This window comes from Lutra lutra, chromosome 4 (assembly GCF_902655055.1).
Source record: "Lutra lutra chromosome 4, mLutLut1.2, whole genome shotgun sequence".
In the NCBI taxonomy this organism is placed as follows: Eukaryota; Metazoa; Chordata; class Mammalia; order Carnivora; family Mustelidae; genus Lutra; species Lutra lutra.
In genome coordinates this window covers 79564032-79587839 of record NC_062281.1, presented here as the reverse complement: position 1 = coordinate 79587839, position 23808 = coordinate 79564032, and the positions used below count along the sequence as shown (strand labels likewise).

The following is a 23808-nucleotide window of genomic DNA, read 5'->3' as shown; positions in this document are numbered from 1 at the left end:
AAACCAGGCCTTTTCCATATACCCCGTACACACACACACTGGCTTAACTAACAGCAGGTTCTTTGCAATGTCAAATTATCTACTCCTCTTTCTGAAGGGACAAGTAAATGGGTAGTGTGGGAAAGCAACTAAATGTGTTTACTCCAAAACCACACACTACACTCTGACATCCACATTCAGGACAGGAATGAAAACTTCCTTCTAGGTGTAAATGTGAAGACAGAGGGGAAGAAGTTCATCCCTAAGCACACTGTGCACAAGACCGACGTGTGAAGTCTGTAAGCAAGCATCCAGTGGGCCCCTCCCTGTGCATACCAGGGCCTGCACCAGGGGCTGTGAGTGTGACAGCAGAGGTCCTAGCTCCCACTCCAGAGATCCTTTCACACATCCCATACTGTGGCTTCCCCCATGGTGGCTAACACTGACAGCAGTTCAATAATTTCCTTAGATGTAATTTATAAAGTAAGGAAGGTGTCAAAGAGCTTTTTAGAAGGAAACTAAAGAATAATATAGTCTTGCAAAATAGACAAGGAAAGATAGCTCCCTCTTCCCATCCTCACCCCCAGAGAGCATCCAGAGGTTGGGGGAGGTCCAATCCAACTCCCTCGTGATAACCCGAAGAATCAACAAGAAGGGGTAGTCCCACTGATTGCAGCAATTTGCCAAACAATTTGGAAGCTGAGCAACATGACAGAAAGATAGCAGGCTTGAGACCAAAAAAAAAAAAAAAAAAATACATTTGGGTTGGGTCCTGATTCCTACTTTGACTTACAAACTCTTTAACCTCTTTCCTTATTTTCCGGGAGATTCTTTTCCTACTCCACAGATTTACATTTATATTCAAATCAAGTGGGGAAATGTTTCTGAAATCACACTTTCCCTACATGTAGTCACAATGGGTTTGTGATATGAATGATGGAAAGGCATCAACAGAGTGAGAGGATATAAATGTGAAGACTCAGAAAGTTAAACAGAGCAGGAGGCAGTGAGTCATGCAAGCCATGGAAAGTCTCATTCCCAGGTACCTCAGAATTCCCTTGAGAAATAAAGCTATGGATGGTTATATGCTTGTAGTCTGGGATTCCCATGGAAGGGGAAAATCTCCCCACTTACCTTTGCCCTTCTTGTGTGGGCAGGATTATGTATCCATCCACCTCCCCTTATTCCATTCCCCAGCCTGACAGCTCTAGGGACTCTGACAATCTGTGATGTGCAAATAACTTGAACGTATCTTAGTATTTACTGGGAAACCGGGTGAATTGAAGTTCAATTTTTAGGCTAATTCTTCCTCAGCCCTAACCCTTGGGCTATCTGAGACCTATCTCTGAAGTAATGAATAAGAAACAAAGGGGTATTATTATTCCACAGATGCATCCTGAATCTTGTTTATGAGCCCATCCATCAATCAATCAGTTCATTCATTCACTCAACAACTACCAGCTGAGCCTGGCCCATGTGTATTGATGGGTATTGATGACTCTTGCAGTAACCACTGGTACTAGCCGGTGAGAGAGAGAAAGTCAGTGTCTATAATACATTAGCTCCTTCTACTAAAAAATTGGACATTGTACAGTGAAAATTCAACTTTGTTCAGGATGTTCAAATGATCTAACATATATTTTCTAATTTTCTCTTAGGATACTTAATTTTTAATATTGGGAAGCTTGGAGGAAAAAAGCTTAGCTGTTGAAAGGTTGGACCATGATCAAATTATAGATACATTCCTAGGACACCTGGAGAAACATTGAAAAATCCCAATTTCACAGATTCATTTGACATAATTATTTCATGACATGTTTTTCAGCTGTTGGGAATGCACAGAGCATACCAAGTGCATAACACTCGAGTGGGCCTGGCACATGACAAAACAGAGATGCTATTCATTATTAACACTATCTTGAACCTATTGTGTGCCAAATAATTATCGTATTGGTGAACATATAAAAGAGGTCAGTTCCCAGCACCAGGAATAACCTCTAGTATCTCTCTCCCAGATGATATTCCAAGATGAGCTGCCAGTCACACAATACAAATCACTCCCACAGGACCCTGGGAGATCTTCCACTGACTTTTCCCCTCAGTGTGAAGGTCCAAGTTCTAATCATAATATATTACAGTCATTGGAGCTTAATTCTGTCAGACTGCAAGAACTGAAGTGATCTCAACCATAAGTAGGTGCCCATGAACGCTTATGAGAAAGGAAATGAGGCTAGCACATCCAGAGTCGAACTCCTACAATTCCAACCCTAGTGAAATCAGTATAAATCAGATTAAGACAGATGTTGGAACTTATTAAAAACCTGTTCTATACTCTCTGATACCTGGGACATCTGTTGTTCATCAGCCACCCATCTTCCATTCACCCTGCCTCAGGGAACAGCATCTTTATTTTGCTTCAGGTCGGGTGACAAACCGAGTCTTGAGTTTGATCAAGACTGGGGATTTCCAGGGCACCTGGGTGGTTCAATTGTTAAGTGTCTGCCTTCTGCTCAGGTCATGATCCCAGGGTCCTGGGATTGAAGCCTGCTTCTCCCTCTCCCACTGTCCTTGCTTGTGTTCCCTCTCTCGCCATCTCTTTCTCTGTCAAATAAATAAAATCTTTAAAACAAAGGTATTGAAATAATAGATCAATAGATGATAGATATTTTTAAGTACAAGTAAATATTAGTAAGTTCTCAGAATTTGTTCTGGGATTATGCACACCAAACTATTGCCAGTTGTTGTTTGGTGGAATATTAAAAATAGTGATAAAATTAAAAAAAAAAAGACTGAGGATTTCCTAGAACATAAATCTGTGCAGCTAAAACCAGGACAGTCCCTGACAAACCAGGAGTCTTGGTCTCCTTGTTCTGATCAAAATATCATTTCTCTGCCCTTATTTATATGAGCCAACAGATTTGGCTCTGCTCCTGGTTCAGGAACTTCTAGGATATTTTTCAGCTCTCTGTCAAGTAGTAAAATATTTTATCATGCTGGCTTTCACCTGAACAGATGTAGGGTCTGGAGCTGCCGAGGCCATCTTGTTATGACATGTGGGAAACAGAAATGGAGCCAAACCAGAGGAGGCAGAGCCCAAAAATGAAGACACAGAAACTAAACACTGGTGACATAATCTGAACACTCAAATCAATCAGTGTTTAAGACAAGACTACCTCACAGTTGTACTACTCTATAAGCTTACTCTCATATAAATCAATATAGTTAAAAGGAAATTTCCAGATTTACTATTAGATATTTTTCAGTTTCTGATGAGTGTAAGGAAACTGTTAGACATGCTCCCAACCCTCAAGGAGTTAATAATGTATTTATTCACAAGACAGAAGAAAAATAAGTAGAAACTTAAGGTGGCATATGATGAGTGGTGCAGGAGTGAGGGCATCTAAGTTCTAGGAAATCAACTTGGTCTGAGAGGATCAGGGAACATTACTGAGCTTTAAGCCAAGATTGCCTTTCCTGCACACGAAAAAGAAGAAAGGACTTTAAATGGAGGCACCTGTCAGTTATCACTGCAGGTAATCATGTATCCCCTGTGGGACTATAAGTCCCTGTGTCCATCCCCATCCCGGGAGTGCACACCCAAGGTTTCCAATAATGACAACAAGTGAATGACAACATGCTTCCATAGTGCCTTCTAAGAATATGAAGTAGATAGATGAACATTAAGCAAATTCTGGAAATATTAATCTGACATTGGCATATTACGCATTACATATTGGCAAGATACAATGGTTGACAGTAAGTCCAGACTAAGGAGAGCAAAGTGTACTGGTTTTCACATTCTAGGGAGGAAGTCCCTTCCCCTACAAGCAACTACATGCTGCATAAAACAAATGTTGTATTGCATTGCTGGGCATACAGAAAGTAAAAAAAAAAAAAAAAAATGCCAAGGGGGTCAACAAATTTCATAGATTTGGCCCCCAAAACAGAGGCTGAAAAAATTAAAACACAAGTATCTTATTAGGAAGCACCAACTCTATACCACATAGCATTTTGCACCAGAGAATCCACAGCCATGAATTCCTAATTCCTCCAGTGGTTATGTTTTCATTCCAATGAAAGCAGAAGCAGATCCCAGCTAAAATAGGAACTTTATTGGTTAGTACAACCAAAGTTAGAAGGGCAATAGTTTTTGGAATGATAACCCAGGTAAAAAAGGGAACTTTTTTTTCTGCCTGCCCTATGGGACAGTATAGCTCAGTCCCCATAAAGCTCAGTTCATAGTGGTTTTATACAGAAGTTTGTCTTAGCAGAAGGGTGGTTTGAAGATCCAGTGTTTCATGTCAATGTCTTTGGATTTTCTCCTGTGGCAAGCTCTAGTGCTACTGGCCTACTGTGGAACTTGTTTTTCAGAGAGCCTCCTAATACATCTGTGATAACTTTTGAAAACCTGAAAGAACCAGAAGATAAGAAGAAGGATTCCCTATTTGTGTTTATAGTCGATGTTTGGTTGGACGAAGTAAAAGTATGAGAAAAACTTCATATTATGTTTTCTGGTTATTCACCAGCACCCCCCCAACCTGCTTTATCTTTTTTTTTTATTTAAATTCAATCACACAAGATATAGTACATCATTAGTTTTTGATAAAATGTTCAAGGATTCATTAGTTGAATATAACTGCTTTATGTTTTGTGATAACTCTTCAGCAATACCACATGGAAAAAATCAAATTGAATCTTTGAAAGCAGTCATTCTGGGTTTGTCCGTAGTACCTGAGTTTCTGATCTAGAGTATCATGGATTTGGTTCCATCTGACCAAGGCCATGACTAGTTAAAAGCTTCACTAATGAATTTTCACTAAGTACCATGTACTAATCCTTGCAGAATTCAGCATTATACACAAAAAATTACTGTCTTGTGAAAACTTGGTGAATGTGCAAAAACTGTATTCCTTTTTCCAGTATAACTTCTAGTAAAATGCTCATCCTTTTATATCAAGAACATGAAAGTCCTCTCCTCATCTCTGTTTGCCCAAGGTTGTGGGGTGGGGGCGGGCAGGCATATGACTTTGTCTGAGAATGTGTCCTGGGTCTGATATGATTCCATCATGGACAAATCTGATTTTGCATTGTTACCAATACCAGACACCTCTGCATGAACCTTGCCTGTTTCTCAAGAAGAGGATTTTCTTTTAAGATTTCTAATTCTCCGGGGCGCCTGGGTGGCTCAGTGGGTTAAGCCGCTGCCTTCAGCTCAGGTCATGATCTCAGGTCCTGGGATCGAGTCCCACATTGGGCTCTCTGCTCAGCAGGAAGCCTGCTTCCCTCTCTCTCTCTGCCTGCATCTCTGTATACTTGTGATCTCTCTCTGTCAAATAAATAAATAAAATCTTTAAAAAAAAAAAAAAAAGATTTCTAATTCTCCTAATAAGATGTAAAAGATAGCAAATCTCAAGGCTTTGAGATTATTAACTATGATATGAAGAAACAAAATTCATCAGCTTTCTAGTTACCTTTATATTTTATCTAATTTTGATATAATTTATATCAATTTATATATAAGGTTATGGAGAACCTAAAAAAACCAATGTTAATGACTATATTGGTTATCTATGGCTTCATAATATCAAAACCATGTGGCTTAAAACCAGTGAGTATTTTTCTGCACTCTTGTTTGGTTGGCATTGTTTCTGCTGTCTTTCCACAAGTGTAATGGGGTCTGGATGGTTTGTCTGAGTCTCGGTCACATATATATCTTGAGGGCTGGCCACACATTCTTCATGCTCTTTCCTGCTGGGAATCTTTATGAAGTCATCTGAGTGAGAGGGAAGCTATAAGGCCTCCTGAGGCTTGGGCCCTGGAATTTATGCTATGTCACTGCTGCCATATTCTAGGGTCATGACAGGTCACAGTGTCTTCACCAAGAACTAGACTCTACCTATTGATGGAAAGCATGGTGAATTCACATTGCAGAGAGGCACCAATAGGAACAAGAGCGTTATGGCAACCACTGTCACAAACTATCTGCCCTAGCCTGCCCTCTGGCCACAGTAATTCATCCTTCTGATGAGAAACATTCCTTCCCAAGAGCCCTAAATTCTCGTCTGATCATGGCCGCAGACCATCCACAATTCCTGTCTGGCATCATGGACAAAGGCAGATGAGAGGATCCTTGGAGTAACATCTTAGGTGTTATCCATTGTAATCCAAGAGCCTGAGGATTTAAGAAAAGTTTCCTGCCTGATTGCCTGGATGGTTCAGTTGATTAAGCGTCTGCCTTCAGTTCAGGTTGTGATCCCAGGATCCTGTGATTGAGTCCAGCATTAGGCTCCTGGCTCAGCAGGGAGCCTGGTTCTCCCTCTGCCTGCTGCTCCTCCAGCTTGTGTTCTCTCTCTCTCTCTCTCTCTGACAAATAAATTTTTTAAAAATCTTTAAAAAAAAAAAAAAAGAAAGAAAAGTTTCCTTTTGCCCACAAGCAAAACTTAAAATGGTGAGATGTGGCAGGAAAACCCAGACACCATATACAAAAGGAAGATTAGGATACAAAGTGATCACTTCTCTGCAGCAATTCCGAATCCAGTCAGACATGTTGTTGAGTCCCCCATTCTGGCAAAGGAGGAGGCACAGTTGGTTCTGCTCCATGGGGGTGGTTTTTTTCATCTTTAATCCTCTGTTCTTCTCTGCTCTTAGCTCTACTTCCTGAAGTATCTTTCCTTTTCAATAGGAAATGGACCAGGTTGGCAGCCAAGTTGCTTTCTAGTGTACTCCTTCCCATAAAATTTGAGGTTCCAGAAATCTCTTTTCATTTTGAACTTTCTATCTCTTTAGTCCATTCAGGCTATGACTCATATGACTCTTAAAACTGTGGGGTTCATGCTATACCCTAAATTTCATAGCCATAATTCTTTTTAAAACAGACCTATTTCAGTTTGGGGTCTGTGAGATTGCTGTAGGAAATACCCTTAAGATTTTTAGAAGCCCTTTCTCTTTTAAGAGGTTCTGGCATAACCTTAAATCTTTCCAAGGTACAAAGGCTCTTATAACCACAACCTTGATTTGGTCTTTACCCTGAGGCTACTTCTTATTTCTAAAAAACCTTGTGACTGTTTGAGAGACTGGAAACATGGCAAATGAGAAACAGCTTTATTTTCCAACGCACAAAGTACTGCATCTTCTATATTTTCTCAAAATTGTGCTTGGAAATTGAAAAATTCTGTTTACAGCATTTCTCGAGCATTTTGCAGGTTATCATACGCAGATAGAAGTGCCCAACTGACATTTTCAACATTCTATCAAGAGATTTCCTTAACCAGAGACCCAAGTTTATTAGGGACATTTCCTGTCTCCCTAGTTAGTACAGGTGACATATTTGCCAGTTAGTCCATTCCTACCTAACACAGATCACCCTTTTCCCAGCCTCAACAAGTGAATTTTCTCACACATGTTTCTGCCTACACCAATGGCTATAGCAGCCTCTTCACCACTTTTCTAGCATTGCCCACTGCCCATTCCCAAGACCAATGACAGTTCTTTTCCATTTTTCTTCATAGCACCCAATTCATGGTACCAATTTATGTGTTTTATAGATATATGTCTATGTAACAAACACTCCCAAACCTAACAACTTAAAAGAATGCTGGTGTGTAATTTCCCATTAATTTTTGTCTATCTGGCAGTTCCTCAGTTGGTCTCACTTGCTTGTGAGGTTGTAGCTAGCAAATGGCCCAACTCAGCCTAGATGACCTATGAGAGTATCGTTTACATATTTGGGCTTTCATTGTGCTTGTCTAGAACTTCGGGGATGGCCAGGCTTCTCTTGTCACAGATTCTTGTTCATAGAGATTTCTTTACGTAGTCATCTTTAGAGGGCATTATTCCAAAAGAACAAAAGCTACAAGGTCTCCAGGTCAAGCACAATATCACTCTCTGTTGGTCAACACAGGTCACATGACCACCCCAGACTCAAAAGGCAGGGACTCTCCCACTTCATGGGAAGATTGTCAAGGTTACATTGCAAACATACATGGGCAAAAGGAGGAGAGGAGACATTAAAACCATCTTTTCAAATAATCTACCAGAATAAAGAGAGATGTGAAGCGATGCAGTGTGATGCATTATCCACCAATTACCACCCCTCACCATCTGTGAGTGGATACACTGAGATGCTTGGTGCATCCGTTGAGCACATAAGACTCCTTGGGAAGGCTAAAAAGAAAAAATGTGCCTCAGACTGATTCTCAGGCAAGAAGAAAGAGAGCAAGTTTCTCTTCCTTGCTCCCTTTCATCTCCAGTTCTTCCAGGCTCAACATTTACCCAGTGAAGAATTAATTGTCCCTTTCAGTTGAGTCATCTGTCCCCTCAGGTGGCTCCTCTCAATACCAAATCCCACACCCCATAGGACAGCGGTCTTGTAGTCCTGGGCTGCAGACTGGTTCTACAACCAGGTTAGGCAGAAGATGACCACAGCTCAGCCAGATGGCTGGACAGCACCTTGGGGAAGAGAAGGCTGTCACGAGAATCTGAGGTATACATAACATTTGTTTCTATCATAAGAAAATATTGAACTGAAAGTGAAGGCAGGAATCTATATGACAGGGAGGATCCTCTTAAAAGCAGAAATTCATATAGGTATTAGGGTAGGAGGACAGAGACCAAACAAGTTGAAATAACTAAATCTGATTAGTCATGGAACTCATGGACTATAACTGGAAATCATGGAAACCCGTAATTAGTGGAGGAAACTTGGAGGGAGCTGGCCATGGCTCACCTGAAGAAGTAGTTGTGATTCCTTTCCAGAGGAAAACATCCTCAACTTCAAGGCCCAGTGTTTGCACATTGAAAAACAGTCAGTTGTAAGATCAGAAAAAAAGATCACCATGCACAGACAAGATCATCCACCCTGACTATCAGTCAGAAGAAATAACAATAGTTGTAGATTCCAGAAGCTTCAGTCATAGAATCATCAGATACAAGTTTATAAAACAACTATGACTGAAAGGTTTTAAAAATATCATAAAACTAGAAAGGTGCAAGAGACTATCAAGAATAAACAGGAAGGTTTGGAAAATTTCTAAATAGAACCTGTAGAAATTAAATAGAACCTGTAGAAATTAAAGATGATGAAAATTTAAAAATCAGTGAGTGGATTAACAGCAATTCAAACACAATTCATCTTGGAATCTGTAGAGCAAAAATAGTAGTCTGAAACCAGTGAATAATCTGTATAATAAAGGGGGGGCAAATCCTGTCAGTCTAGAAATGTGTACCAAGGAAGCTATATTTTAATAATAAAGGTCAATAAAGGAATTTTCAGATAAACAAAAATTAGATAATTCAGTACAACAACCTTTATTAATGGAATTAGCAATACTATTTAGTCATATCCTTTTAATTATATAAGCTCTTGTTATGAAAAAAAAATTAAAGACTTATTTATTTATTTTAGAAAGAGAGCACAAGGGGGAGAGGCAGGAAGAGGGAGAATCTCAAGCAAACTCCACACTTAAGCACAGAGCCCAACACAGGACTCAGTCTCAGGATCCTGATATCACTACCTGAGCCAAAACCAAGTCAGGTGCTTAACCAACTGTGCCACCCAGTCATCCCTCTCCTCATAAAAATTAATCTGTGCCTATGGCAATGACCCTAGAAAGAATGAGATGGATGCATACGACACTACAAGGAACATACAACACTTAGATTTTTAAAAATGAGAAAGAGGAAAGAGGCAGAAATTGAATCTGAGGTTTTGAGGGGTGAGGAAATTAGGATTTTCCAAAATAAAGCCATGAAATCTATCTCTTATAATTAGATTGAGTTTACTGCACCATTTCAATGAATTTGGCAAGATGCAGAGACATTGTTTTTATATCCAACATTAAACAAAGTATGAACAAACTAAGTGTCCTTTTCTAGGGCACAACCAATGCAAATTTTGAATTGAGTTTTCCTGAGATATGTTTTGTCTCTAGATTAAAAAGTATGAATGAACAGGTGTTTTTTTCAGGCAATTTCCCCTTGAGGACAAATAAATATTCAACATGTTAAAAACAAGGCAGCTATTAGTATACTAATATCAGATGAAAGAAACTATAAGTCAAAAACTGTTACAAGGACAAAAAGGGATATTATATATTGATAAAAGTTTCAATTCAAGAAGATATAGCAACTATAAACATACAAACAAGAGAGTCCCAATATGAAGCAAGTGTTGTTAGAATTGAAGAGAGAAATAAACAACTCTGCAATAGTATTTGAAGAAGTCAATACATCACTTTCAATAATGGACAGTACTATAAACCAACTAGTCCTAAGAGATACATATAACACTCCACTCAACCATAACAGAACACATTCTTCTCAAGTGCACACAGAACATTCTCTATGGTAGACAATATGTTAGATCACAAAACATTCTCTATGATAGACAATATGTTAGATCTCAATATATTTAAAAGATTAAAATTGTATAAAGTACCTTTTTTAACCACAATAATCAGAATAAATCAATAACAAAAGGAAAAGAGAAATATTTATAAGTATATCAAAACTAAATACACACTGCTAAATAGACAATAGTCAAAAAAGAAATCACAAAAGAAATGAGAAAATACTTAGAGATGAATGAAAATGAAAAAACAACTTAGCAAAACTCATAGGATGAAGTAAGGCAGCAATTGGGGGGAGATCTCTAGCTGTAATGCCTGCATTAAAAAGGAAGAAATATCCCAACTCAAAGCCTAACTTTACACCAGAAGGGACTAGAAAAAGAAGATCAAACTGAACACAAAGCTAACAAAAGGAAAGAAATAATGGGGCTAAAAACAAAGAATAGAGCACAATAGAATCAATAAAACCAAAAGTTGGTTCTTTGAAAAAATCAAAACAATTAACAAATCTTAATTAGACTGATAAAGAGAAGAAAATGCAAATAACTACTATCAAAAGTGAAATTAGAGATACAACTACTGACTTTACAGAAATAAAAAGTATTATAAAATTCACAGACCTGTACCCCTGAAACAAATAATACATTATGTTTTCTTAATTTAATTTAATTTTTTTCAGTGATCCACAGTTCATTGTTTATGCACCACACCCAGTACTCCATGCAATACTTGCCCTCCTAAATACATGCCCAGGGTCACCCAACCCCCCACCCATCTCCCCTCCAAAACCCTCAGTTTGTTTCTCAGAGTCCACAGTCTCTCATAGTTCGTGTCTCCCTCAAATTTCCCCCAACTCACTTCTCCTCTCCTTCTCCCAATATTTTTGTTATTCCTTATGTTCCACAAGTAAGTGAAACCATATGGTAATTGACTATCCCTGCTTGACCTATTTCACTCAGCATAATCTCTTCCAGTCCCATCCATGTTGATACAAAAGTTGGGTATCATCCTTTCTGATTGAGGCATAATACTCAACTGTATATTTGGACCACATCTTCTTTATCCATTCATCCATTGAAGGGCATCTTGGTTCTTTCCACAGTTTGGTGACTGTGGCCATTGCTGCTATGAAGATTGCAGTACAGATGGCCCCTATTTTCACTACATCTGTATCTTTGGGGTAAATACCCAGTAGTGCAATTGCAGGGTCATAGTGTAGCTCTATTTTTAATTTCTTAAGGAATCTCCACACTGTTTTCCAAAGTGGCTGCACCAGTTTGCATTCCCATCAACAGTGTAAGAGTGTTCCCCTTTCTCCACATCCTCTCCAACACTTGTTATTTACTGTCTTGTTGATTTTGGCCATTCTAACTGGTGTAAGGTGGTATCTCAGTGTGGTTTTGATTTGAATCTCCCCAATGGCTAATGATGATGTACATTTTTTTCATGTGTCTCTTAGCCATTTGTATGTCATCTTTGGAAAAGTGTCTGTTCATGTTTTCTGCCCATTTTTTGATGTGATTATCTGTTTTGTGTGTGCTGAGTTTGAGGAGTGCTTTATAGATCTCGGATATTGGCCTTTGCTGATTTCATGGGTGCTAGTGTTCCGATAGATAATTACCTCACTTTAAGGGACTGGTTGAAACAGGGTCTCCTACTTCTCTGCCATCTTGCCTCTCCTCCAATACATTATATGTTAATTAAAAAAAAAAAGAATTAGGACGGAGTCAAGATGATGGAGAAGTAGCAGGCTGAGACTACTTCGGGTAGCGGGAGATCAGCTAAATAGCTTATCTAAAGATTGCAAACACCTACAAATCCAACGGGAGATTGAAGAGAAGAAGAACAGCAATTCTAGAAACAGAAAATCAACCACTATCTGAAAGGTAGGACTGGCGGAGAAGTGAATCCAAAGCGACGGGAAGATAGACCGCGGGGGGAGGGGCCGGCTCCCGGTGAGCGGCGGAGCAATGGAGCAAAATCAGGACTTTTAAAAGTCTGTTCCGCTGAGGGACATCGCTCCAGAGGCTTAACTGGGGTGAAGCCCAGGTGGGGTCAGCGTGGCCTCAGGTCCCGCAGGGTCGCAGAAGGATCAGGGGTGTCTGAGTGTCGCAGAGCTTACCGGTATTAGAACGGGGAAGCCGGCTACAGAGACAGAGCCGAGGAGTGACTCTCAGCTCGGGGTTGCCTTGAACCGGTCACAGTCTCGGTCAGCTCGGAGCGTGGTGGGAGGCCAGGGTGACGGGAGTCATTGGGCGCTGTTCTCTGAGGGCTCACTGAGAGTGGGGCCCCGGGCTCTCGGCTCCTCCGGGCCGGAGACCGGGAGGCCGCCATCTTCACTCCCGTCCTCCGGAACTCTACGGAAAGCGCTCAGGGAACAAAAGCTCCCGAAAGCAAACCCAGCAAACCAGAGCGGATGACTCAGCCCGGCCCGGGGTAAGGGCGTGCAACTCCGCCTGGGGCAAAGACGCTTGAGAATCACAACAACAGGCCCCTCCCCAAGAAGATCAACGGGAAACCCAGCCAGGACCAAGTTCACCTACCAAGGAGTGCAGTTTCAATACCAAGGAGAGCGGCGGAATTCCAAGGAGACGAAAGCAAAGCACGGAACTCATGGCTTTCTCCCCATGATTTTTTAGCCTTGCAGTTAATTTAATTTTTTTTTCTTTTTCTCTTCTTCTGCTAAATTTTTTTTAACTTTTACCGTTTTCTTTTTTAACGTTTTCTAAATAGTTTATCTAAGATATATATATTTTTTTTCCTCTTTTTATATTTTTTCTTTATCGGCTTTCTTTTTTTAATAGTTTCTTTTTTTTTTTTTCTTTCTGAACCCCTTTTTATCCCCTTTCTCCCCCCTCACGATTTGGGATCTCTTCTGATTTGGCTAAAGCATATTTTCCTGGGGTTGTTGCCACCCTTTTAGTATTTTACTTGCTCCTTCATAAACTCTTATCTGGACAAAATGACAAGGCGGAAAAATTCACAACAAAAAAAAGAACAAGAGGAAGTACCAAAGGCTAGGGACCTAATCAATACAGACATTGGTAATATGTCAGATATAGAGTTCAGAATGATGATTCTCAAGGTTCTAGCCAGCTTGAAAAAGGCATGGAAGATATTAAAGCAACCCTCTCAGGAGATATAAAAGCCCTTTCTGGAGAAATAAAAGAACTAAAATCTAACCAAGTTGAAATGAAAAAGGCTAGTAATGAGGTGCAATCAAAAATGGAGGCTCTCACTGCTAGGATAAATGAGGCAGAAGAAAGAATTAGCGATATAGAAGACCAAATGACAGAGAATAAAGAAGCTGAGCAAAAGAGGGACAAACAGCTACTGGACCACGAGGGGAGAAATCGAGAGATAAGTGACACCATAAGACGAAACAACATTAGAATAATTGGGATTCCAGAAGAAGAGGAAACAGAGAGGGGAGCAGAAGGTATATTGGAGAGAATTATTGGAGAGAATTTCTCCAATATGGCAAAAGGAACAAGCATCAAAATTCAAGAGGTTCAGAGAACCCCCCTCAAAATCAATAAGAATAGGTGCACACCCCATCACCTAACAGTCAAATTTACGTCTTAGTGACAAAGAAAAGATCCTGAAAGCAGCCCGGGAAAAGAAGTCTGTAACGTACAATGGTAAAAATATTAGATTGGCAGCAGACTTATCCACAGAGACCTGGCAGGCCAGAAAGAGCTGGCATGATATATTCAGAGTACTAAATGAGAAAAACATGCCCCAAGAATACTATATCCAGCTAGGCTAACATTGAAAATAGAAGGAGAGATTAAAAGCTTCCAGGACAAACAAAAATTGAAAGAATTTGCAAACACCAAACCAGCTCTACAGGAAATATTGAAAGGGGTCCTCTAAGCAAAGAGAGACCCTAAAAGTAGTAGATCAGAAAGAAACAGAGACAATATACAATAACAGTCACCTTACAGGCAATACAATGGCACTAAATTCATATCTCTCAATACTTACCCTGAATGTTAATGGGCTAAATGCCCCAATCAAAAGACACAGGGTATCAGAATGGATAAACAAACAAAACCCATGTATATGTTTCCTACAAGAAACTCATATTAAACCCGAAGACACCTCCAGGTTTAAAGTGAGAGGGGGGGGAAGAATTTACCATGCTAATGGACATCAGAAGAAAGCAGGAGTGGCAATCCTTATAGCAGATCAATTAGATTTTAAGCCAAAGACTATAATAAGAGATGAGGAAGGACACTATATCATACTCAAAGGATCTGTCCAACAAGAAGATCTAACAATTTTAAATATCTATGCCCCTAACGTGGGAGCAGCCAACTATATAAACCAATTAATAACAAAATCAAAGAAACACATCAACAAGAATACAATAATAGCAGGGGATTTTAACACTCCCCTCACTGAAATGGACAGATCATCCAAGCAAAAGATCAACAAGGAAATAAAGGCCTTAAATGACACACTGGACCAGATGGACATCACAGATATATTCAGAACATTTCATCCCAAAGCAACAGAATACACATTCTTCTCTAGTGCACATGGAACATTCTCCAGAATAGATCACATTCTTGGTCCTAAATCAAGTCTCAACTGGTATCAAAAGATTGGGATCATTCCCTGCATATTTTCAGACCACAATGCTCTGAAGCTAGAACTCAATAACAAGAGGAAATTTGGAAAGAACCCAAATACATGGAGACTAAACACCATCCTTCTAAAGAATGAATGGGTCAACCAGAAATTAAAGAAGAATTGAAAAAATTTATGGAAACAAATGATAATGAAAACACAATGGTTCAGAATCTGTGGGACACAACAAAGGCAGTCCTGAGAGGAAAATATATAGCGGTACAAGCCTTTCTCAAGAAACAAGAAAGGTCTCAGGTACACAACCTAACCCTACACCTAAAGGAGCTGGAGAAAGAACAAGAAAGAAACCCTAAACCCAGCAGGAGAAGAGAAATCATAAAGATCAGAGCAGAAATCAATGAAATAGAAACCAAAAAAAAACAATAGAACAAATCAACAAAACTAGGAGCTGGTTCTTTGAAAGAATTAATAAGATCGATAAACCCCTGGCCAGACTTATCAAAAAGAAAAGAGAAAGGACCCAAATAAATAAAATCATGAATGAAAGAGGAAAGATCACAACGAACACCAAAGAAATACAGACAATTATAAGAACATACTATGAGCAACTCTATGCCAACAAATTTGACAGTCTGTAAGAAATGGATGCATTCCTAGAGACATATAAACTACCACAACTGAACCAGGAAGAAATAGAAAGCCTCAACAGACCCATAACCAGTAAAGAGATTGAAACAGTCATCAAAAATCTCCAAACAAACAAAAGCCCAGGGCCAGATGGCTTCCCGGGGGAATTCTACCAAACATTTAAAGAAGAACTAATTCCTATTCTCCTGAAACTGTTCCAAAAAATAGAAATAGAAGGAAAACTTCCAAACTCATTTTATGAGGCCAGCATCACCTTGATCCCAAAACCAGACAAGGATCCCATCAAAAAAGAGAACTACAGACCAATATCCTTGATGAACACAGATGCAAAAATTCTCGCCAAAATACTAGCCAATAGGATTCAACAGTACATTAAAAGGATTATTCACCACGACCAAGTGGGATTTATTCCAGGGATGCAAGGTTGGTTCAACATCCGCAAATCAATCAATGTGATACAACACATTAATAAAAGAAAGAACAAGAACCATATGATACTCTCCATAGATGCTGAAAAAGCATTTGACAAAGTACAGCATCCCTTCCTGATCAAAACTCTTCAAAGTGTAGGGATAGAGGGCACATACCTCAATATTATCAAAGCCATCTATGAAAAACCCACCGCAAATATCATTCTCAATGGAGAAAAACTGAACGCTTTTCCGCTAAGGTCAGGAACACGGCAGGGATGTCCGTTATCACCACTGCTATTCAACATAGTACCCGAAGTCCTAGCCTCGGCAATCAGACAACAAAAGGAAATTAAAGGCATCCAAATCGGCAAAGAAGAAGTCAAACTATCACTCTTCGCACATGATAGGATACTATATGTGGAAAACCCAAAAGACTCCACTCCAAAACTGCTAGAACTTGTACAGGAATTCAGTAAAGTGTCAGGATATAAAATCAATGCACAGAAATCAGTTGCATTTCTCTACACCAACAACAAGACAGAAGAAAGAGAAATTAAGGAGTCCATCCCATTTACAATTGCACCCAAAACTATAAGATACCTAGGAATAAACCTAACCAAAGAGACTAAGAATCTATACACAGAAAACTATCAAGTACTCATGAAAGAAATTGAGGAAGACACAAAGAAATGGAAAAATGTTCCATGCTCCTGGATTGGAAGAATAAATATTGTGAAAATGTCTATGCTACCTAAAGCAATCTACACATTTAATGCAATTCCTATCAAAGTAACATCCATTTTTTTCAAAGAAATGGAACAAATAATCCTAAAATTTATATGGAACCAGAAAAGACCTCGAATAGCCAAAGGAATATTGAAAAAGAAAGCCAAAGTTGGTGGCATCACAATTCCGGACTTCAAGCTCTATTCCAAAGCTGTCATCATCAAGACAGCATGGTACTGGCACAAAAACAGACACATAGATCAATGGAACAGAATAGAGAGCCCAGAAATAGACCCTCAACTCTATGGTCAACTCATCTTCGACAAAGCAGGAAAGAATGTCCAATGGAAAAAAGACAGCCTCTTCAATAAATGGTGTTGGGAAAATTGGACAGCCACATGCAGAAAAATGAAATTGGCTCATTTTCTTACACCACACACGAAAATAGACTCAAAATGGATGAAGGATCTCAATGTGAGAAAGGAATCCATCAAAATCCTTGAGGAGAACACAGGAAGCAACCTCTTCGACCTCAGCCGCAGCAACATCTTCCTAGGAACATCACCAAAAGCAAGGGAAGCAAGGGCAAAGATGAACTATTGGGATTTCATCAAGATCAAAAGCTTTTGCACAGCAAAGGAAACAGTGAACAAAACCAAAAGACAACTGACAGAATGGGAGAAGATATTTGCAAATGACATATCAGATAAAGGGCTAGTGTCCAAAATCTATAAAGAACTTAGCAAACTCAACACCCAAAGAACAAATAATCCAATCAAGAAATGGGCAGAGGACATGAACAGACATTTCTGCAAAGAAGACATCCAGATGGCCAACAGACGCATGAAAAAGTGCTCCACATCACTCGGCATCAGGGAAATACAAATCAAAACCACCATGAGATATCACCTCACACCAGTCAGAATGGCTAAAATTAACAAGTCAGGAAATGACAGATGCTGGCGAGGATGCGGAGAAAGGGGAACCCTCCTACACTGTTGGTGGGAATGCAAGCTGGTGCAACCACTCTGGAAAACAGCATGGAGGTTCCTCAAAATGTCGAAAATAGAACTACCCTATGACCCAGCAATTGCACTGCTGGGTATTTACCCTAAAGATACAAACGTAGTGATCCGAAGGGGCACGTGCACCCGAATGTTTATAGCAGCAATGTCTACAATAGCCAAACTATGGAAAGAACCTAGATGTCCATCAACAGACGAATGGATAAAGAAGATGTGGTATATATACACAATGGAATACTATGCAGCCATCAAAAGAAATGAAATCTTGCCTTTTGCGACGACGTGTATGGAACTAGAGGGTATCATGCTTAGCGAAATCAGTCAATCGGAGAAAGACAACTATCATATGATCTCCCTGATATGAGGGAGAGGAGATGCAACATGGGGGGTTGAGGGGGTAGGAGAAGAGTAAATGGAACAAGATGGGATTGGGAGGGAGACAAACCATAAGTGACTCTTAATCTCACAAAACAAACTGAGGTTTGATGCGGGGAGGGGGCTTAGGAGGTGGGGGTGGGGTTATGGATATTGGGGAGGGTATGTGCTATGGTGAGTGCTGTGAAGTGTGTAAACCTGGCGATTCGCAGACCTGTACCCCTGGGGATAAAAAGTTATTGTTTATAAAAAATTTAAAAAAATTTAAAAAAAAAAAGAATTATATGGAAGACCCACTAGGTTGACTATAATGGAAAAGTAGAGAAATGAAATGAAAATAACAAATGTTGGCAGGACGTGATTTTGGAGAAATTGCAACCCTTGTACATTGATGGTAGAAATGTAAAATTATGCATCACTGTAGAAAACAGTTTGGCAGTTTCTCAAAAAGCTTAACATAGAATTACCATCCTACCCAGAAATTCCACTACTGGGAATATATCCAAAAGAAACGAAAACAAGCACTCAAATCAAACATGTGTACACCAATGTTCATTACAGTATTACTCACAAAAGCCAAAGAAAGGAAACAATCCTAGTGTCCATCAATAGATGAATAGATAAATGAAATGTGATTTATACATCCAATGAAATATTATTCATCCATAAAAAAGAATGGAGTTCTGATGCATGATGTGACCTGGAAGAACTTTGAGGACATTATGCTGAATGAAATAAACTGATCAATAAGATAAATGTTGTATGATTCCACTAGTATAAAACATCTAGAGTAAAAAATAAAATCTAGAATAAACAAATTAATAGAGACAGATAGTAAATTAAAAGTTACCAGTGGGAAGGATAGAGCACTGGAGAAGTATTGCTTAATGGTTACAGAGTTTCTCTTTGGGATGACCAAAAAAAACCAAAACAACATTTTGGATATAGATAGTCCCAATGGTTACCCAACATTATGAATGTAAACGACCGAATCATTTACTTTAAATGGCCAAAATGGTAAATTTTATGTTCGATGTATTTTTACCACAAGAAAAAAATGGTTAACAATCCAAGCGTCTAACAGTAGATAAATGGATATATAAATAATGTAACATTCATTCAACTGAACATTATGTTTCTACTTATTAATATGATGATTACCATTTAATTAAATATTAGAAAACCATTAAAATTTTGTAGGAGAATATTAACATGGGAAAATACCAGTGATATTGTATCAGTCAGGATTTCCAGAGCAAAAGAGCTAATAGGATATATATATAGATACAGATACAGATAGATACAGGTACAGATATATAGAGAAATTTCTTTTAAGGATTGACTTTTGCAACTGAGACCAGGCAAGTCCAAAATTTACATAACAGGTCTGCTGTCTGGAAACTCAGGCAAAATTTAAATTTGCAGTCTTAAGACTGAAATTTGTAAGACTGAAAGGCAGGCTGAAAACTTCTGCTTTTGTTCTTTATGTCTTCAACTAACTGGATGAGGCTCCCCAACATTATCAAGTGTAAACTACTTAGTCAACCAATAGTAAATGTTAATCACTTCTACAGAATATCTTCACAGCAATATGGAGTGTTTGACCAAACAATTGGCCACTATACCCTACCCAATTTACATATAAAATTAACCAACACAGATATAGTACGAAGTTAAAAAAAAAAACAGTCTATAAAATGATGTGTATGATATGCTACCATTATAAAAACTATGTGCATATATTTAAATATATTAGTAGACAAAGACATTGCAAATGTATCTGTTTACTATTATTTACCTTGCACTGGTAGGATTGTAAGGCATTTTATTTTATCTTTTTGCTTTTCTGTGTCCTTCAGTAATGAGCAAAGAATATGTATTTGTTTCATAATTACCAATCATAGTTTTTAAAGCTTAGATAAAAGCATAGAATCGTTATAATGTCATACTGAGTGCATGAGGTCGAATATTCTGATTATGTTTGAGTGATGGTCACAAGAGAGATCATTCTATTTTTTTCTTATCCAATTTTATTTAATCAGCATATATTATTTTTTATACTGAAGACATTTGAAGATTTTGTACTAACGAGCAAAATATTGTTTATAGGGGCGCCTGGGTGGCTCAGTGGGTTAAGCCTCTGCCTTCAGCTCAGGTCATGATCCCAGGGTCCTGGGATTGAGCCCTGCATAGGGCTCTCTGCTCAGCAGGGAGCCTGCCTCCACGTCTCTCTCTGCCTGCCTCTCTGCCTACTTGTGATCTCTGTCAAATAAATAAATAAAATCTTTTAAAATGTATATATACTGTTTATATAATCAGGTGAACAAAGAGCAAATTTGGATTTGTACATTCTATGAGATTTCAGCCACTTAAGAATACACATAAGAAAGTATTAAGGAAGGAAGCACATCAAAATACTAATCATGAGTATGAGAGTAGAATTGTTGGAAAAGATTTTATTCTCTTATAAATTTTCTATAATGGGAATATTACTTGCACTATGAAATATTTTGAAAAACAATCCATGAGGACCCCTGAGTACTTGGCTTTCCCAATTTGCAACTTCATTCTCTTTCTTTCCTTTTTTTTCTTTTAATTTATTTTTTTACTAATATATAATACATTATTTGTTTCAGGGGCACAGGTCTGTGATTCATCAGTCATACACAACTCATAGCACTCACCATAGCACATACTCTCCCTAATGTCCATAACCCAGCCACCCTATCCCTCCCACATCTCTCCCCTCCAGCAACCTTCACTTTATTTCCTGAGATTAAGAGTCTCTTATGGTTTGTCTCTCTCCCTGGTCCCATCTTGTTTCATTTTTTCCTTCCCTTCCCCCCATGACTCTCTGCCCTGCCTATCAAATTCCTCATATCAGAGGGATCATATGATAATTGTCTTTCTCTGATTGACTTATTGCACTTAGCATAATACCATCTACTTTCATCCACATCATTGCAAATGGCAAGATTTCAGGAGTTTTTGATAGCTATGTAGTATTCTATTGCATATATACACCATATCTTCTTTATCCCTTCATCTGTTGATGGACATCTAGGTTTTTCCCATAGTTTGGCTATTGTGGACATTGCTGCTGTAAACATTTGGGTGCTTGTGCCCCTTCGGATCACTACATTTGTATCCTTAGGGTAAATACCCAGTAGTGTGATTGCTGGGTCATAAGGTAACTCTATTTTCAACTTTTTGAGGACCCTCCATACTGTTTTTCAGAAAACATTTTCTTGTCCATAGCAGCTGTTTTTCCAGGACAAGAGCTCGAATTCATCTGCCTCTCTCCTACCATGTTGGGAGGTCTTAGGAATCCAGGCCCACATGGGGAATCTGAGGCTGAGCAAGCTATGTAGGGAGGTGCTTGTGGATGTCTGCTAGTTCAGTTCAACTATGTTTTAGTCATGTTTAAGGGTATGACGACACCTATGGGTCACTAAAATGAGAAGTCAGTTAAGAAAATGAAATAAAATTGTAAAAATTATTTTACTAGCATCACATAAACATTCCTGCCTTGCCCCCTCCAGGAAAAGTGTACCCATCAGTAACCAGTCATATTTCCTTCATCTAGTTCTGTTGGTGCTGTACGAGCTCAGCCTGCATCATCTTCTATGGTCCCATATTAACCAATGAAGTGCTTTTCATCTGGCTGCAGTTTTAAACCATGTTACCAATACCCTTTGTAAATGTCTTATAAGTCTCATAGGCATGTGTATGCACACACATACACACACACAATATGAATATATTTCTCCAGAATTGCTAGCTCAGAGGTTTGTGGGACAAATCCATTACCTACTTTTGTGCTGTCCACAAAGAAAGGATGGTGTTTACATTATTAAAGGATGACAGAATTACATAGCATCTTTCATTTTACCACTTGACTGACAAACTTCAAAGTATTTGTTAACTGGACCTTTGTAGAAACAGTTTGCCAAGCCCTAGATTAGCTGATCTGCAACATTGCATCTTTAAGAGTTTCCTGGAAAATATATAAAATATACATTATACTTATAGCAATGCCTCCATTGCTATAGCTGTTGAAAATATGGACCTATTTGTAACTTGCCCTTAAATAGATCTGTGGTAACCTGTATTTTTTTAAATTTTAGTATCTAATGTTCAGGGCTTTCTGGAGGTTGGGATACAGAAATTTAAAAAAAAAAAAGGACAAGGATGTGGCACTTAAAGCATCTTAAATTTTGTCTACTTAAGTTCTCTGGACAAGTTTTTCACAGAGTATAGTAAAGTTTATTAGTTTCATCTGACTATATTTGTATTGAATTTTTTAAAATATGTACTTCTCTGAGCTTTGAATCCATCTTACCTTCAATGTGTCACTCTAAATTTAAGAAAATGCATGGCTCTTCCTTATAGATTATTTGGTAGGCAAAATTTTCAGCTGAGCTGTCCTCCCAAATAACTCTGTTGCATGGAATGTTGGTTGTTGTTGTTGTTGTTGTTGTTGTTGTTGTTGTTGTTGTTGTTTTTAATCTGTGAGCTTCACTTCACTCATTATTAAAATGATAGCTACTAGTAGCGATAATAATAGCTAAACAAAAGGACTTAAACAACACCTGTGTAGATGTTTGCTGTTGTTCTTCTAGTTCTCTCCTGTCAGCTTCATGGACTTAGCTTATTACAGTTAGCTTAAACAGTGTGAACAATATAAATCTCACAAATTCAAAGTCTCACAGAACAGTGAGTGTAATTCTTGCTCACCAAACTTTTCTGACAGGACTATTGTCCTGGATGTGAAGGTGACTCTCTTCCATTTAGGGACCTGGGCGCCTTCCACTTGAGGAATTACTGTCTCCTGGGGTTTCATTGTCATCTGCAACCAGCTATTGGAAAAAGAATCCATAAGGGGCACTCACTGGAGTTTTATACAACAGCCATTAAAGTGGCCCACATTCTGTGGATGTCATTTCCTATGGAAAATGTCATCACACTGTGGACCTGCAGATCAATTTCTGCCACATCTCCTGTATACTTCGTACTTTTCTCATTGCAGGGTATACATGTTTGTCTCATCAATCTGAAAGCATATGAGTAAGGGTATTGCTTTACTCATCATATCTTCTAAAGTGCAAATCCCTCACTAAGTGCATACATACATATTTTCAGTAGAATAATGTTCCTACTCCACAGGGATTGATGTTAACACTAAAGAAGCTTTTCCTTTTTTCCTTATTGCTAAGCCTACAATCATTCAATTATATAAGAATGCCAATAATAAAAGAAAAACAATGTAAATCTGGTTAAACAAATATAACTGATATTCACAGGAGAAAAATATCTGGCATCTATGGCTGATAACTGTAAAACCAAAGCACCAAAGAGAAACTGACCAATGCTGTTGTCCTTGGGAATTAGCATTTTTGAAACCAACTTAAGAAACAAAGTGAAGTTAAATAACAAATGGGGAAGACCCATTTATACTGGAAATTATCCAAGCTTGACAAAACATAAAAAACTTCTGTATATGAACCATGCAATAAAACCATGATTTAGGGGGAGCCTGGGTGGTTCAGTGGGTTAAGCCTCTGCCTTTGGCTCAGGTCATGATCTCAGGGTCCTGGGATTGAGCCCTGCATTGGGCTCTCTGCTCAGTTCGGAGCCTGCTTCACCCTCTCTCTGCCTGCCTCTCTACCTACTTGTGATCTCTGTCAAATAAATAAATAA

At 38.7% G+C, this 23808-nt stretch overlaps 1 pseudogene; it reads left to right on the top strand.

Moving 5' to 3' along the window:
• Positions 1–23808, top strand: part of LOC125097290 (DNA polymerase epsilon subunit 2-like) — a 76588-nt pseudogene that overhangs the window by 52392 nt on the left and 388 nt on the right.